The following is a 17127-nucleotide window of genomic DNA, read 5'->3' as shown; positions in this document are numbered from 1 at the left end:
TCTACTTTACAATTGTGTCATTACAAAAGTGTTGAAGTTCACGATTTTGAAAACATAGAGGCTGTGTCTAGACTGGCAAGTTTTTCTGCAAAAGCAGCTGCTTTTGTGGATAAACTTGCCAGCTGTCTACACTGGCCACTTGAATTTCCGCAAGAACACTGACGATCTCATGTAAGATTGTCAGTGTTCTTGCGCAAATACTACGCTGCTCCCGTTCGGGCAAAAGCCCTTTTCCGGAAATGCTTTTGCACAAAAGGGCCAGTGTAGACAGCTGAAAACTGTTTTGCGCAAAAAAGCCCCGATGGCGAAAATTGCGATTGGGGCTTTCTTGCGCAAAACCGCGTCTAGATTGGCACGGACGCTTTTCCGCAAAAAGTGCTTTTGCAGAAAAACGTCCGTGCCAATCTAGACACTCTTTTCCGCAAATGCTTTTAATGGAAAAACTTTTCCGTTAAAAGCGTTTGCGGAAAATCATGCCAGTCTAGACGTAGCCAGAGTGTCTTTCCTTCTGCAGCTGCCACTTTAGTGGTACAAATCCATACCACTCTTAGGTTCATGTAAGACAGTCATGAACACAGACAAAATGAAGGACGCAGTTAGCAAAGTTCTGGCGTATGTGTGTGGACAGAGGTCATTAAAATGAGGAAAACATACATTTTATTAATTTCAGGCACTACAGAAGTACCTGAAAGGATTTATTCAACCATCCATTAAATAAAGACCAAACAGTATTATAATTAATTGTCATAACATTTACTCCCATTTAATCATAGAATCATAGGACTGGAAGGGACCTCGAGAGGTCATTGAGTCCAGCCCCCCGCCCTCAAGGCAGGACCAAGCTCCGTCTACACTATTCCTGATAGATGTCTATCTAACCTGTTCTTAAATATCTCCAGAGAGGGAGATTCCACCACCTCCCTTGGCAATTTATTCCAATATTTGACCACCCTGACAGTTAGGAATTTTTTCCTAATGTCCAATCTAAACCTCCCTTGCTACACTTTAAGCCCATTACTCCTTGTCCTGTCCTCAGAAACCAAGAGGAACAAATTTTCTCCTTCCTCCTTGTGACACCCTTTTAGATATTTGAAAACCGCTATCATGTGCCCCCTTAATCTTCTTTTTTCCAAACTAAACAAGCCCAGTTCATGAAGCCTGGCTTCATAGGTCATGTTCTCTAGACCTTTAATCATTCTTGTCGCTCTTCTCTGTACCCTTTCCAATTTCTCCACATTTTTCTTGAAATGTGGCGCCCAGAACTGGACACAGTACTCCAGCTGAGGCCTAACTAGTGCAGAGTAGAGCGGCAGAATGACTTCACGAGTTTTGCTTACAACACACCTGTTGATATAACCTAGAATCATATTTGCTTTTTTTGCAACAGCATCACACTGTTGACTCATATTCAACTTGTGGTCCACTATGACCCCTAGATCCCTTTCCGCCATGCTCCTTCCTAGACAATCGCTTCCCATCTTGTATGTATGGGACTGATTGTTCCTTCTTAAGTGGAGCACTTTGCATTTCTCTTTATTAAACTTCATCCTGTTTACCTCTGACCATTTCTCTAACTTGCTAAGGTCATTTTGAATGATGTCCCTATCCTCCAAAGAAGTTGCAACCCCACCCAGTTTGGTATCATCTGCAAACTTAATAAGCATACTCTCTATCCCAATATCTACATCATTGATGAAGATATTGAACAGTACAGGTCCCAAAACAGACCCTTGAGGAACTCCACTTGTTATCCCTTACCAGCAGGATTTAGCACGGTTAACAACAACTGTCTGACTACGGTTATCCAGCCAATTATGCACCCACCTTATCGTGGCCCTATCTAAATTATGTTTGCCTAGTTTATCAATAAGAATATCATGCTAGACCGTATCAAATGCCTTACTAAAGTCTAGGTATATGACATCCATTGCTTCACCCTTATCCACAAGGCTCGTTATCCTATCAAAGAAAGCTATCAGATTAGTTTGCCATGACTTGTTCTTCACAAACCCATGCTGGCTATTCCCTATCACATTATTACCTTCCAAGTGTTTGCATATAATTTCCTTAATTACCTGCTCCATTATCTTCCCTGGGACAGTAGTTTCCTGGGTTGTTCTTATTCCCCTTTTTATAGATGGGCACAATATTTGCCCTTTACCAGTCTTCTGGAATCTCCCCTGTCTTCCATGATTTTTCAAAGATCATAGCTAAAGGCTCAGATACCTCCTCTATCAGCTCCTTGAGTATCCTGGGATGCATTTCATCAGGACGTGGTGACTTGCTGACATCTAACTTTCCTAAGTGATTTTTAACTTGTTCTTTGTGTATCCTATCTTCTAAACTTACCCTCTCTCTACTTGTATTCACTACGTTAGGCACACCTCCAGACTTCTCAATGAAGACCAAAACAAAGAAGTCATTGAGCATCTCCGCCATTTCCAAGTTTCCTGTTACTGCTTCTCCCTCCTCACTGAGCAGTGGGGCTACCTTTTCCTTGGTCTTCCTCTTGCTTTTAATGTATTTATAAAAGGTCTTCTTGTTTCCCTTTATGCCTGTAGCTAGTTTGATCTCATTTTGGGCCTTTGCCTTTCTAATCTTGCCCCTGCATTCCCGTGTTGCTTGCCTATATTCATCCTTTGTTAGTTGTCCTAGTTTCCATTTTTTATATGACTCCTTTTTTATTTTGAGATCATGCAAGATCTCCTTGTTAAGCCAAGCTGGTCTGTTGCCATATTTTCTATCTTTCCTACACAGCGGAATTGTTTGCTTTTGGGCCCTTAACAACGTCCCTTTGAAATACTTCCAACTCTCCTCAGTTGTTTTTCCCTTCAGTCTTGCTTCCCATAGGACCTTACCTACAAGTTCTCTGAGCTTATCAAAATCTGCCTTCCTGAAATCCATTACCTCAATTGTGCTGGTCCCCTTCTACCTTTCCTTAAGATCATGAACTCTATTATTTCATGATCACTGTCCCCCATAATGTCTTCCACTTTCAAGTTCTTAACTAGTTCCTCCCTATTTGTTAAAATCAAATCCAGAACAGCTTCTCCTCTTGTAGCTTTTTCAACCTTCTGAAACAGAAAGTTGTCTCCAATGCAGTCCAGAAACTTATTGGATAGCGTGTGCCCCACTGTGTTAGTTTCCCAACATATGTCTGGATAGTTGAAGTCCCCCATCACCACCAAATCTTGGGCTTTTGATAGTTTTGTTAATTGTTTAAAAAAGGCTTCATCCACCTCTTCCACCTGGCTAGGTGGCCTGTAGTAGACTCCTAGCATGACATCACCCTCATTTTTTACCCCTTTTAGCTTAACCCAGAGACTCTCTACACAGCTATCTCCTACGTTCATCTCCATTTCAGTCCAAGTGTGTACATTTTTAATATACAAGGCAACCCCTCCTCCCTTTTTTCCCTGTCTGTCCTTCCTGAGCAAGCCGTACCCTTCCATACCAACATTCCAATCGTGCGTCCCATCCCACCAGGTTTCTGTAATACCAATGATATCATAGTTGTATTTATTTGTTAGCAATTCCAGTACTTCCTGCTTATTACCCATACTTCTCGCATTTGTATATAGGCATCTAAGATACTGATTTGATCTTGCCTCCCTGTTGTGCCCTGACCCTCCTTTCTCCTTGCAATTATAGGCCGTAGTCCCCGCCATTTCCAACCCATCTCCCAATCCCGCACATTCAGCACTTACCTGTGGGCTTTGCTCACCTGTCCCCGTCGAACCTAGTTTAAAGCCCTCTTCACAAGGTTAGCCAGTCTGTGTCCAAACAAGGCCTTCCTGCTCCTGGAAAGGTGAACTCCATCTCTGCCAAGCAGTCCTTCCTGGAAGAGCACCTAACTTGATTGCACAAAAAAATACAATAGGTAGATGACTAAAAAGGCATATGTCCATATTTAATTGTACATACAATTTGATGCCACGCTATTAAGGCTCTGTTCAGAACCAGATTATCTAAACGTTTGATTTGTGTGTGAAATCTGGTATTTTAATGTCAAAATGATTGACAATGTGGCAACCAGACCGCAAACCCCAGGACAAAAGCTACAGTAGGTTAAGATCAAGCTGAAAATTGAGCTTATCCAAAATGTAATTTGCCCTCTGGAATGTGTGCATCACCTAGAGAGAATGCCACATCTACTTATATTCTACAGTTTGAATGCAGGAAATCACTTGGAGACTGGTAGAGTATTTCATAATAGAATAAACTTTTAGGCTATGTCTACACTAGCACCCTTTTCCGGAAATGCTTAAAACGGAACCGTTTTCCGTTATAAGTATTTCCAGAAAAAGCACGTCTACACTGTCAGGATGCTTTTCTGGAAAAGCACTTTTTACGGAAAAGCGTCCGTGCCAATGTAGATGCGCTTTTCCACAAAAAAGCCCCGATTGTCATTTTCGCGATGGGGGCTTATTTGCGGAAAAGAAATCTGTGCTGTCTACACTGGCCCTTTTCCGGAACAGTTTTCCGGAAAAGGACTTTGCTCGAACGGGAGCAGCATAGTTTTTCCGGAAAAGCACTGATGATTTTACAGTAGATTGTCAGTGCTTTTCCGGAAATTCAAGGGGCCAGTGTAGACAGCTAGCAAGTTATTCCGGAAAAGCAGCTGATTTTCCGGAATAAGTGGCCAGTGTAGACACAGCCCTAAAGTGTTTGTGTGTGTGTGTGAGAGAGAGAGAGAGAGAAGGTGAGCGACTTTCAGTTATTGCTTTGTATATAGGCCTCCATATATCTTGAATAGGTGTGTAATAAATTTAAAAAAACAAAAGAAACCATTGCTAGTTTTACTTGTTTTTGTCCATGCCTGTAGGCTAAACCCATTCTGAAAAACAACCAAACATACATATGTTGAAAGATCCCAATATTTTATTTTTCAGTAGCTCTATTGGCTCCTTTGCTTGGAAAGTTTTCAGTCTTCTATTGGATTGAAATTTGTGAGTTTAAGATTTAGACTTTGCATAGTCATTGGACACATAGGGTACATCTACACTACATGCTTGTTTTGAAATAAGAAATATACAAAATAGTTTATTTCTAAAGAGTGCATCTGCACATCAAAAGCTCATCAAAATAGCGCTTAGCTAATTTGAAATAGAGCGTCTAAACTGATTGGACACTAACTTGCATTTAAGGCCACCTGGACCCACTTCAGGCAGGGCATCAGGATACATTAGATAGCTGCAGCGGCATAGGAGCCAAGCAAACAGAGCTGTAAACAGGGGAGTTTGAGTGGGAGTTTGTAAGGGGAGTTTGGATTGTGGGACTTGTTTGGGGTTTGTTTTTGCTGTGGAGAGGGTGTTTTGGTCTGTTTTTGTGTTCACCAGACTAATAGGATTTTGGTGAGAAAGTAGATAAAACACAGAGGCAGTAGTGGCCATGGCCCAAGTAGTAGAGAATACAAGGAGGATGGTTGGATGTGGTAGCTGCAGTATGTACATGATTCTGGAGGGGGTACCTGAAAGGAGTTTTGTTTGCATGAAGTGCCTCCTGATAGAGCTGATGGAAGAAAAGATCCGAGGACTGGAGATGCAGGTGGAAACTCTGGTCGAGCTTAGAAGGGGGTTTGAGCAGATGATGGAGCAAAGGCATGAGGTGGCTGAAGGGGAAAGCTTAGATATGCAGATGGAAGCAGGATCAAGGGCCTCTGAGGGGGGACTGCTGGGCGAAGAAAATGGACAGTGGAAGCATGTGACTAAGAGAACCAGGCAGAGGAAAAGATGGGTCAGTGAAGGAAAAATAGAGCTCAAGAACAAGTATGTGGAGCTGGAGAATGAAGAAGGGGTACAGCAGGTAGATAATGAAAATGGAAGGGTAAGGAAGAAGAAAAGAGTGGCTAGTCCCATAGATAAAGGGGAAGACTTAATGGAGACAACACCAATAATGAGCATTAGGAGGATGCAGAATGGGTTAAAGAGGATTACAAGGGAAAATCGGAATGGTAAGGACTTGCAGCCAGAGGAAGCTAGAGATAGACCAGAGAATTTCACTGTCACAAGGAAAAGGTAGGTCTATGTGATTGGGGACTCCTTATTGAGAAGAATAGATAGGCCTGTAACCAGACCTGATCCAGAGAATAGAAGGGTGTGCTGTCTGCCAGGTGCTAAGATACGAGATGTGGAGCTGAGGTTGAAGAGGATTATTAAGGGAGCAGGAAGGAATCCATTGATCATCCTTCATGTAGGAACAAATGATAAGGCTAGATTCTCGCTGGAACGAATTAAGGGAGACTATGCTAGGCTGGGGAGGATGCTCAAGGAAATTAAGGCTCAGGTGATCTTTAGTGGGATTCTGCCTGTTCTTAGAGAAGGGCAACTGAGAGTGACAGGATTATGATGATCAATAGATGGCTTAGGCAGTGATGCTATAAGGAGGGCTTTGGGATGTATGGTCATTGGGAGGCATTTATGGACAGAGGACTGTTCTCTAGGGATAGACTTCACCTAAGTAGGGAGGGAAATAGACTTCTAGGATGGAGGCTGGCTCAACTGATTAAGAGAGCTTTAAACTAGGAATTTGGAGGAGACAGTTGGGAGATGTCCTGGTAATCTCTATGCCGGATTTTAACATCGAGAGGGAGGAAAACGAAGTAAGAAAGGGTATAGCTGGGGGTAGGAGAATGAACATGAGGAAGGGTAGGGTGGATACTAGTCTAATAGGTCATATTGGAGGTATAACGTCCGTGCCAAATTGGGTAAAGAATGTGAATGAGGCCAAACAGCAAAAATTAAGATGTTTGTATACCAATGCGAGGAGCCTAGGTAAAAAGGAGGAACTAGAGCTATTGGTCCAGGAAGTGAAACCAGATATTATAGGAATAATAGAAACATGGTGGAATACTAGGCATGACTGGAGTACAGGTATTGAAGGGTATGTGCTGTTTAGGAAAGATAGAAATAAGGGTAAAGGTGGTGGAGTCGCATTGTATATCAAAGATGACGTAGATTGTAAAGAAATAAAAAGTGATGGAATGGAGAAGACAGAGTCTGTTTGGGCAAAAATCACATTGGGAAAGAAAACTATCAGATTCTCCCCTGGGATAGTGCTTGGGGTGTGTTATAGACCACCAGGATCCAATTTGGATATGGATAGAGACCTCTTTAATGTTTTTAATGAAGTAAATACTCATGGAAACTGCGTAATCATGGGAGATTTCAACTTTCCAGATATAGACTGGAGAACAAGTGCTAGTAATAATAATAGGGCTCAGATTTTCCTAGATGTGATAGCTGCTGAATTCCTTCATCAAGTAGTTGCTGAACCAACAAGGGGGGGATGCTATTTTAGATTTGGTTTTGGTGGGTAGCGAGGACCTCATAGATGAAATGGTTGTAGGGGACAACCTTGGCTCGAGTGATCATGAGCTAATTCAGTTCAAATTAAATGGAAGGATAAACAAAAATAAATCTGAGACTAGGGTTTTTGATTTCAAAAGGGCTAACTTTAATAAATTAAGGAAATTAGTTAGGGAAGTTGATTGGACTAAAGAAATTATGGATCTTAAAGTGGAGGAGGCCTGGAATTATTTTAAGTTAAAGTTGCAGAAGCTGTCAGAAGCCTGTATCCCAAGAAAAGGGAAAAAATTTATAGGCAGGTGTGTTAAACCAAGCTGGATGAGCAAGCATCTCAGAGAGGTGATTAAGAAAAAGCAGAAAGCATATAAGGAGTGGAAAATGGGAGGGATCAGTAAAGAAAGCTACCTTATAGAGGTTAGAGCATGTAGGGGCAAAGTGAGAAAGGCTAAAAGTCAGGTAGAGTTGGACCTTGCAAAGGGAATTAAAACCAATAGTAACAGGTTTTATAGCCATATAAATAGGAAAAAAACAAAAAAAGAAGTAGGACCACTAATGACTAAGGATGGAGTGAGGGTTAAGGATAATCTAGGAATGGCCCAGTATTTAAACAAATACTTTGCTTCAGTCATTAATGAGGCTAATGAAGAGCTTAGGGATAATGATAACATAGCAAATGGGACTAAAGATATGGAGGTAGATATTACATATCCGAGGTAAAAGCCAAACTTGAACAGCTTAATGCGAGTAAATCGGGGGGCCCAGATAATCTTCATCCAAGAATATTAAAGGAACTAGCACATGAACTTGCAAGTCCATTAGCAAAAAATTTTAAGAAATCTCTAAACTCGGATTGTACCATTTGACTGGAGAATTGCTAATATAGTTCCTATTTTTAAGAAAGGGAAAAAAAGTGACCCGGGTAACTATAGGCCTGTTAGTTTGACATCTGTAGTATGTAAGATCCTGGAAAAAAATTTGAAGGAGAAAGTAGTTAGAGACATTGAGGCTAATGGCAATTGGGACAAATTACAACATGGTTTTACAAAAGGTAGATCGTGCCAAACCAATCTGATCTCCTTTTTTGAGAAAGTAACAGATTTTTTTAGATAAAGGAAATGCAGTGGATCTAATCTACCTCGACTTTAGTAAGGCATTTGATACAGTACCACATGGGGAATTATTGGTTAAATTGGAAAAGATAGGGATTAATATGAAAGTTGAGAGGTGGATAAGCAACTGGTTAAAGGGGAGGCTACAGCGGGTCATATTGAAAGGTGAACTGTCAGGTTGGAGGAAGGTTACTAGCGGAGTTCCTCAGGGATCAGTTTTGGGGCCAATTTTATTTAATCTTTTTATTGCTGACCTTGGCATCAAAAGTGGAAGTGTCCTGATAAAATTTGCGGATGACACAAAGTTGGGAGCTATTGCCAATTCAGAAAAGGTTCGGGATATCATACAGGAAGATCTGGATGATCTTGTAAATTGGAGTGATAGCAATAGGAGGAAATTTAATAGTAAGAAGTGTAAGGTTATGTATTTAGGAATTAATAACAGGAACTTTAGTTATAAGCTGGGGACACATCAGTTGGAAGTAACGGAGGAGGAGAATGACCTCGTGTCCTGGTTGATTATAGAATGACTAGGAGCCGCCATTGTGACATGGCCATGAAAAAGGCTAATATGGCCTTGGGATGTATTAGGCGAGGTATTTCCAGTAGCGATAAGGAGGTGTTAGTGCCATTATACAAGGCATTGGTGAGACCCCATTTGGAATACTGTGTGCAGTTCTGGTCTCCCATGTTTAAGAAGGATGAATTCAAACTGGAACAGGTACAAAGAAGGGCCACTAGGATGATCCGAGGAATGGAAAACCTGTCTTATGAAAGAAGACTCAAGGAGCTTGGCTTGTTTACCTTAACAAAAGAAGGCTGAGGGGGGGACATGATTGCACTCTTTAAATATATTAGAGGGATAAATACCAGGGAGGGAGAGGAATTATTTAAGCTTAATACCAATGTGGACACAAGAACAAATGGATATAAGCTGGCTAGTAGGAAGTTTAGACTTGAGATTAGACAAAAGTTTCTAACCATTAGAGGAGTGAGGTTTTGGAACGGCCTTCCAAGGGAAGTAGTGGGGGCAAAGATCTATCTGGTTTCAAGATTAAACTAGATGGGTTTATGAAGGGGATGGTTTGATGAGATAACATGATCTTGATAATTAATTGACCATTCATTATCAGTGGGAAATAGGTCAATGGAGGGATGATAGGAGTTATTATAGAGAATTTTCTGGGTGTCTGGCTGATGAGTCTTGCCCACATGCTTAGGGTTTAGCTGATCGCCATATTGGGGGTCGGGAAGGAATTTTCCTCCAGGGTAGATTGGCAGAGGCCCTGGATGTTTTTCGCCTTCCTCTGTAGCATGGTGTACAGATCACTGCTAGAGCATTCTCTGCATCTTGGGGTCTTCAAAGTATTTGAAGGCTTCAATATCTGAGATATAGGTGAGAGGATTAATCTAGGAGGGGTGGGTGAGATTCTGTGGCCTGCACTGTGCAGGGGGTTAGCCTAGATGGTCATAATAGTCCCTTCTGACCTTAAAGTCTATGAGTCTATGAGTCAGTTACTTTTGGGAGTTGCTGCTTGAGGCTATCTGAGGCTCATGCTTAAAGGGACACCTCTGTACAGCTGTTTCTCAAGTTTTTCACCTCTGCCTACCTTCCTGAGGGACAGCAAAACCTTTGCTCTGACTGCTGTGACACCTCAGCTATCCAACCACAGAGCTGGAGCTGCCTCAGGGCACTCAATAGCTGCCTCAGGGCACTCATCTGTAGTGTTGCAGTTTCTGCAGCAGTTTCTGCAGGCTTCCCTCCTGGCCCTGCAGGAACACAACCACCAACTGATTAAGGAGACCCTTACCATCTCTCTACAAGCTCAGCTCTTCCAGCTGCACCCAACCGTTCACCGCCACTTCTGGCAGCTGGACACCAGTTCTGACTGGTGGGAATGGCTCATCATGGAGTGATGGGCTGACCAGCAGTAGCTCCAGAATTTTCACATTCTGGAGCTGTGTGCCTGGCTTGCCCCTGCCCTCATGCAATGGGGGACACACATGCGACCTGCCATCCACCTGTAGAAGAGGGTCACAATCACTGTGTGGAAGCTCATCACGCTGGACAGCTAGAAATACATCAGCAACCAGTTCGGCATGGGGAAGTTTACTGTCAGGGCCCTTGTCATGCAGATATGGCACTCTCAGGCTAAAGTTCCAGGAGGGGGGTGAACTGCTGGAATGGGGCTCCCTAGGAAAAGGGGGGGTTGGAAGTGGAGGTAGTGGTGGAGGAAGCCTCCTTCCCTGGGCAGTTTTTCAGTCCTGCCCTCACACAGCCCTGCCAGGGGATGGGCTACATAGAGGGTTGTTCCTGATATGAGTGGGGGATGGGGTGGTGAGCTCAGGGACCTCCCAAGGGCTCCCTGTGATTCTCTGTTTGTTTGTTTCCATCAACACCGTCCTGCTGCACAGGGTCATTAACCTTGGCAACGTGGACCCCATTGTCACCGGATTTGCCAACATAGGCTTCCCCAACTGCAGGGTTGAGTATTGATTTTACCCACACACCCACCCATCCCCTGACTCTGGGCATCTGTCTATATCAACCGCAAGGGGTAGTTCTTGATGGTCCTGCAGGCCCTCGTTGACCATGGTGGGCAGATCACCAACATCTTCACTGGCTGATCCAGGAAGGTGCATGAGGCCTGAGTCTTCTGCAACTCCAGCATCTTCCAGAAGCTGGAAGCCAGCACTTTCCTCCCCGACCGCACCATCAGGGTTGACGAAGTGGACGTGGTACTCTATATTGTGGGGGATGCAGCCTATCCTCTCTTGCCCTGCTTCATGAAGCTGTACACTTGCCACCTTGACAACTCAAAGAAATTCTTCAATTCGAGACTCAGCAGGGCTTGCGTGGTGCTGGAGGGCACTTTTGGGCATCTCAAGGTGAGGTTCAGATGCCTCCTTACCTGGCTAGACACTGGGGAGTAGAACATCCCCCAAGTGGTAGCTGTGTGTTGTGTGCTCGACAATATTTGTGAGCGGAAGGGGGAGACGTTCCTCTCTGGGTGGGGGGCAGAGGCTGGCCGAGTTGGCAGGGCCTTTGAACAGCTGCACACAGCTGACATCCAGCAGGCCCATCAAGGGGATGTGCACATCAAGGAAAGAAGAGATTCTCATAAGGACCACTGTTTCACTGTCCCTGGCACCTGCCTACTAGGGGCTTGTGCAGGGGTGGCCAACTTGTTACAAATTAAGAGCCAAAATAGTGGTGGATACAGCGGAAAGAGACAAGGGAAAAAAGTTGTAGGGCAAAATAACTAAATAAATAATAAAAAAAACCCTCTGCCCGCCATTTGATCTAGCAAAAAAAACTTTCAAGGGGAGAGGTGAGGCTAAGGTCTGGGAGTGTGATTGATGCCTGGCTCAGTTGGTTCTACCGCCTCCTGTGGCGGGGACCTCAGCAACCATGGAGAGGCTAAGAAGAGAAGCAGGAGATGGAATTAGAACAGGGTCACGTACGGGAGGTGGGGCTGGGGCTGGGGTAGTAACAGGAGCAGGAGCTGTCTCCGTGCCAGCCGGAAAGACTGGATGCATGGTGCAACCCTGCTGCAGCAATTCCCTCCAGGTCCTTCTCTGCAATTGCATGTCCTCCAGGAGCCTCTGATCCAGTGAGTGGCTCATCCAGGGCCCAGAGCATAGAGATGCGCTTCTGTAGTAGTTCCTTCTACATTCTCTAGCACCTGCGGCTCCCCCGATGGCGGGCAGCTAGCCCAGGTGGTGTCACCTGCCCCCCTCTTGCGTCTGGTGGAGAAAAGATGACCATCAGTCATCCCTGGAGACACTGTCCCTAAGGCCTTGCCCTCATCTGTGAGTCAAGACCAACAGTTCTCGGGTCAGAGGAAGGTGATGTCCTGGGAGCAAGGCCATCTTTGGCATGGACAGTGAGCCCTTTCCTACAGAGGCCCAGATGTTCCCAGTGGAGCAGCCTCATCACTCTCATGCCCTGGGGGTAGGAAGGCATGGGAAGTTGCCAGCCACACCTGGATCCTGCCAGTGGGAGGGGAGCCTCGGGCCAGCTGGGATTGCCTTGGTCCATCAAAGGAGTGTGCACATCAAGGAAAGAAGCTAATAGGTCAGGGTGTAGCAGGGAAGGCGTATGTGAGCGGCAGCAAGGGCAGAATTTCAGTAGAGTAGGGGGTCAGCAACTGTGTGCACTGGGAGGTGACTTGCTTTTGATCCCAGTTCCTGGACAATAAGGGAGTGAGGGGGAAGTGCTTGCATTTTTTGCTTGTCTCTCACTTCTGGCTGGTGACCTCCCTCCCCCGATGGCTTGTGATGGGAGGGTGTCTCATCTGTCACCCCCAGGTGTCAGAAGTGTGGCCGGTCTTCCAAGACCCTGTGAGCAAGAGCCCAGTGGTGCTCTGGTGCAGCCTTGTGGGGCTCTGTGGCCCAGATTGGTGCTGCATGTGCATCCATGTGCACAGACTGCAGCATGATACCCAGGCTGAGAAGACCAGGCAAGGAGCGCACCCCAGCCCCGTGCTGCCCACCACCACCCTGTCTGTGTAAGGTTACTAAGGTCACTCACCTGATGTTGCTTCTCCAGCCTTGGAGGATGCCTGGGACACACCCAGGTTTTGGGATACCAGCTCCAGGGTTGGTGTGGTGACAGTGCTGGCCGCATTGGGGTCCTCCTCCTCCTCATTCCCACAACTTGCTCTGCCCCCCAGGTAGGCAATGATGGATGTCTCCAGCCCTGAGTCATCTACCAGAGGTGGGCAAGGGACTGTACCACCCCCTAGGATGCAGTGCAGGTCCAGCTAATAGGGACAGGAGTGCGGTTCTGCCCCAGAGCAGGAGCTGCACTCCCTTGCCCTGGAATAGGCCTGACAGAACTCCTTTGCTTTCATCTGGACCTTCTCTTGGGCCCTAACGTGGCCTTTTGAAGGCCATGCAGTTGTAGATTTTGGCATTGTGCCGTCTAGCGCAGAGATCCTGGTTTTCATCCTTGCTCCAAAACTCAATGAGAAAAGCCGTTTTTCCTGAAAAAATGAGGAAGAATGGCTCTTGTGCAAGAGGGGCTTTTTGCACGAAAAGAAGCCGTCTACACAGCTCCTTTTTGTGCAAAAGCCTCTTGCGCAAAAGCGACTGCTAATTAATCATGTAAATGAAGAATAGTGATATTCCACGCCATGCTTCATTTGCATAAGCTTTTCCGCAAGAAGGCTACAGTGTAGCCATAGCCCGAGAGTTGGGAGGGCTCTTTGGCAGCTCAAGGGTCGCTCATGCTGGCCAGATAACTTGCTGTGGCATCTCCGGTGTGGCTGAAGGGCCAGCTTTCTGCCACAAGCACTTTTCCCTGTGGCTACAGCTTTAAGGGCTGCAGGGGAAGAGGAACTATAGAGTCCTGAGGACTGTGGATGGAGTGGCCAGCAGCACACCTGTGGGATTTCCTGGAGGCTCCTTATTTTGAAATAACTCCAGCTCCTGCATCTATACTCCCTATTCCAAAATAGATATTTTGGAATAGGCATTATTCCTTGTGGAATTAGGTTTACAGAAGTTGGAATAAGCTGCCCGTTATTTAAAAATTATTTCAAAATAACGGAATTGCTGTGTAGATGCTTGCATTATTATTTCAAAATAACTTCAGTTATTTTGAAATAACTGCTGTGTAGATGCACCCATACTGACTTGAGCTGAAAGAACCAAACAGCAGGTAGCTTAAAAGATGTAAATAAGCTCCTTGGGAATTGTGTCAGCCTGGTGAACAATTCACTGAAACTTCATTCTCTGCCATAACTAAGTGTCTGTCACAGCTCAGTTTAACAAACAAAACACTTTATTTCCAAGATTTTGCATTATGATTAATCCAATTATCTCCCCTTCTGTAGGAGAGAAGTGATTATATTAGATGGTTTTGTTTCCTGCAGCAAAGTAATTTTCTGCATGACCAGCAATAACGTAATATGGGAAATTTTAATAAATGACAATTATTTTTTTTTAAATTAAACTTTAAACAGAATGCAGATTGTAATTATATGGCAGATATGTGCACAAAATTATGAGCCATTCTTAAAACTTAACCCTGAACTGTGCCTCACTTTAGGCTACCTATGGCAATATGAAAGATTTCACCATGCTCCCTTCCCCTCCCCCCCAAAAAAAACAAAATAAACAAAACAAAAGCTACTTAGTGCAAGCAGAAGGGTTGCATCTAGCTCCTGTTGGAGGTTTGACTATTGTCATCAATGAGTGCAAGATAGTCTGCACAATATTACACCCAAAGGTCTATGTTAAAATATTGTTTTAAAGTTGCAAATTCAAGCACAAAGTTGCCCATGCAATTCTGACATTTCCCAGCTTTTCAGTGCTTGTGCACACAACATTTAAAGAACATAATTCAAGTAGTTTCTGACTAATTCCCTAAGGTTTTTAAAGAGCAAATTAGGGTGGGGGTGGACGGAAAGAGATTATGTCATTTGGCATTCTGTTGACACCCACATTATTCGTCAGCAAAGTTTGAACCTTTATGTTCCATCACAGACCTTGTGAACTAAAGGAATAACTCAGAGGAACAGTACTTAAAATTCTCTATGTGGCTCAGCAGTAAAGGGGCATGAGATATGCATTAGCCAGTGGATATCACAGATAATTGCTAACATTAGAGTAATGCTGTTTAGTATGTGGACCTGTATTCTTCTGCCTGTCCCCCACAACTTTGATCCTCTTCTGTCTTGTTCCTAAATACAGGCAATAATGTGTAGAACACTGGCAGATGAGTAAGGTTCCTTAATCCATGAGAATCTCAGTAGATATCTAAGGAGTATATAGGCTTTCTGGCGGTGGCAACTGAAGTTGTGCATGATGGCTAATTGGAGAGAGGATAACGGTTGGATTATTACCTCAATCTTGTAACATCTCTCTTAGGTCGTTAACTTTATCACTGTCTGCAGATAGTTGCAAAAACCAGGCTCAATTCACTTTACATTTTGTGAAGGAGAAGCTAAAGTTTTAAACATGCAAAAATACTTTACAGTTTACTTGGAAAGAAGGAAGAAACCAGAGGGTAATTTTATTTTTGGGGATCACAAGCTGAGCTATTAATTCAAGATAATGTATCTTTCAAAGAGGGAAACCATGTAGAAATTTCACAAATATTTAAAATATACTCCTTCTGAACTTTGTCTTTTTTGGACCTGATCCAAAGCCCATTGAAGTCAAGAGACTTCACATCAGCCCCTATTTACTTAGGTAACTCTCATAACAAATTGCCTTGCCAGGTGTTTAAAATAGATCTCAAATAAGTGCTTGAAATTTAAAAGGGATGTTTGTCCAATAACTTTTGTAGTCAGCTTCCTGTGTTCACCACCATCAGAGAAGGAGAATTTGAGTTACCCAAATAATATTGAGGCACCAAACTCCTATTGAAACTCAATAGGTAATATATACTTAACTGCCAGTTATGCTGTTGAAAGGGTCTCCTGATATCTATTGCTGCTTACCCAAGTCCTGCTCAAACATCCAATGCATTCCCCAGGAATGCCCATATTGTATCATTTGCTATATTGAACGTGGAATGGATTTTATGACTAGAGAGATGGTATAATGGATATATTGTTCAATGGTTAGAAAGTTTTTTTTCTTTCCTGATAAGATGTGAAGAAAAGAAATGTTAACCCTTTTTTGACAGAGTTTAAACATATCTTATGAAAGGGAATTTTAAACTCCTATTCCACTGTTGTTGCCAGATGAGATGAAATGGCAAAGTGCATTTGTGTTATGATCCTAAATAGAGGCCTGATTTGTGTTTCTTAAGAATAAAGCTTTCAACAAGTTAAAAAAAAAAGTCTCTCCCCAACATAAGACATTCACAGGTCCAATTCAAGAGGGGAAAGGGGAAATATTTCTGAGGATGTAATAACAATGTCATTTCTGTACTTTAGAACCTATTTTTAGTGTTCTTTTTCTTCTTATTGAATGTAGAAATATATATCTTCAGTCTGAGGTTGACAGCTTTATCATACAGAATTAAAAGGAGCTACAACATGAGAGGAAGATTATTGTATATTTATAGCTTTGCTTTTTTCCAGCTTTTTAAGTTTCTGTACTATTGGTCAGAGTTCCTAAAACTAAATAAGCCAAGCTCTTGCAAAGACTTACACACATGCTTAACTTTTGAGCACGATTTCCGTGAGAATATTCACATGGCTGAAACTTAACCAGTTTCATATGTCTCTGCAGGATTTTGAGTCTTTTTTTTTTATTATTATTTTTTGCTGTTATAGCCCTGCTTGTGTATTTTAGGGAGATTTTTGAACACTGTGAATGGCTATTAAAGATACTTATATAAGAACGCAATAAAGGGGAAAGAAAGCTTTGTGTAAAACTTTCAAAAGTGCCTACATCCGATAGGAAATCATTGAGACTCATGTGGTTGAAAATTTTAAGGTATAGGTCTGAAAGACTGGAATCATAGTCCAAATCATAACAGTCAATAGATCTTCAGAACATATGAGGTAGCACTCACTGAGTGTAAATGTTCAAACATATCCATGCAAGACAAGCAGTTTTCCAATAATGAAAATTTGCAATTATGAGCCCAGGTTACCACATTCCCTTATTAATTTTTGCAGTGTTGGTGGTGTCGTTTTGTATGCTCATATGTGCAATATTCAAATGATGAGCTTAACTTTTTTTTGCAAGCTCTTATGAGTATTTTCCAGTATTAGTGACAGATTTGCCCATTGTGTTTTAGACTCCCA

This window comes from Pelodiscus sinensis, chromosome 2 (genome assembly GCF_049634645.1).
Source record: "Pelodiscus sinensis isolate JC-2024 chromosome 2, ASM4963464v1, whole genome shotgun sequence".
Lineage (NCBI taxonomy): Eukaryota > Metazoa > Chordata > Testudines > Trionychidae > Pelodiscus > Pelodiscus sinensis.
The sequence above is the reverse complement of the archived record's forward strand: the minus strand, read 5'-3'. Positions refer to the sequence as shown.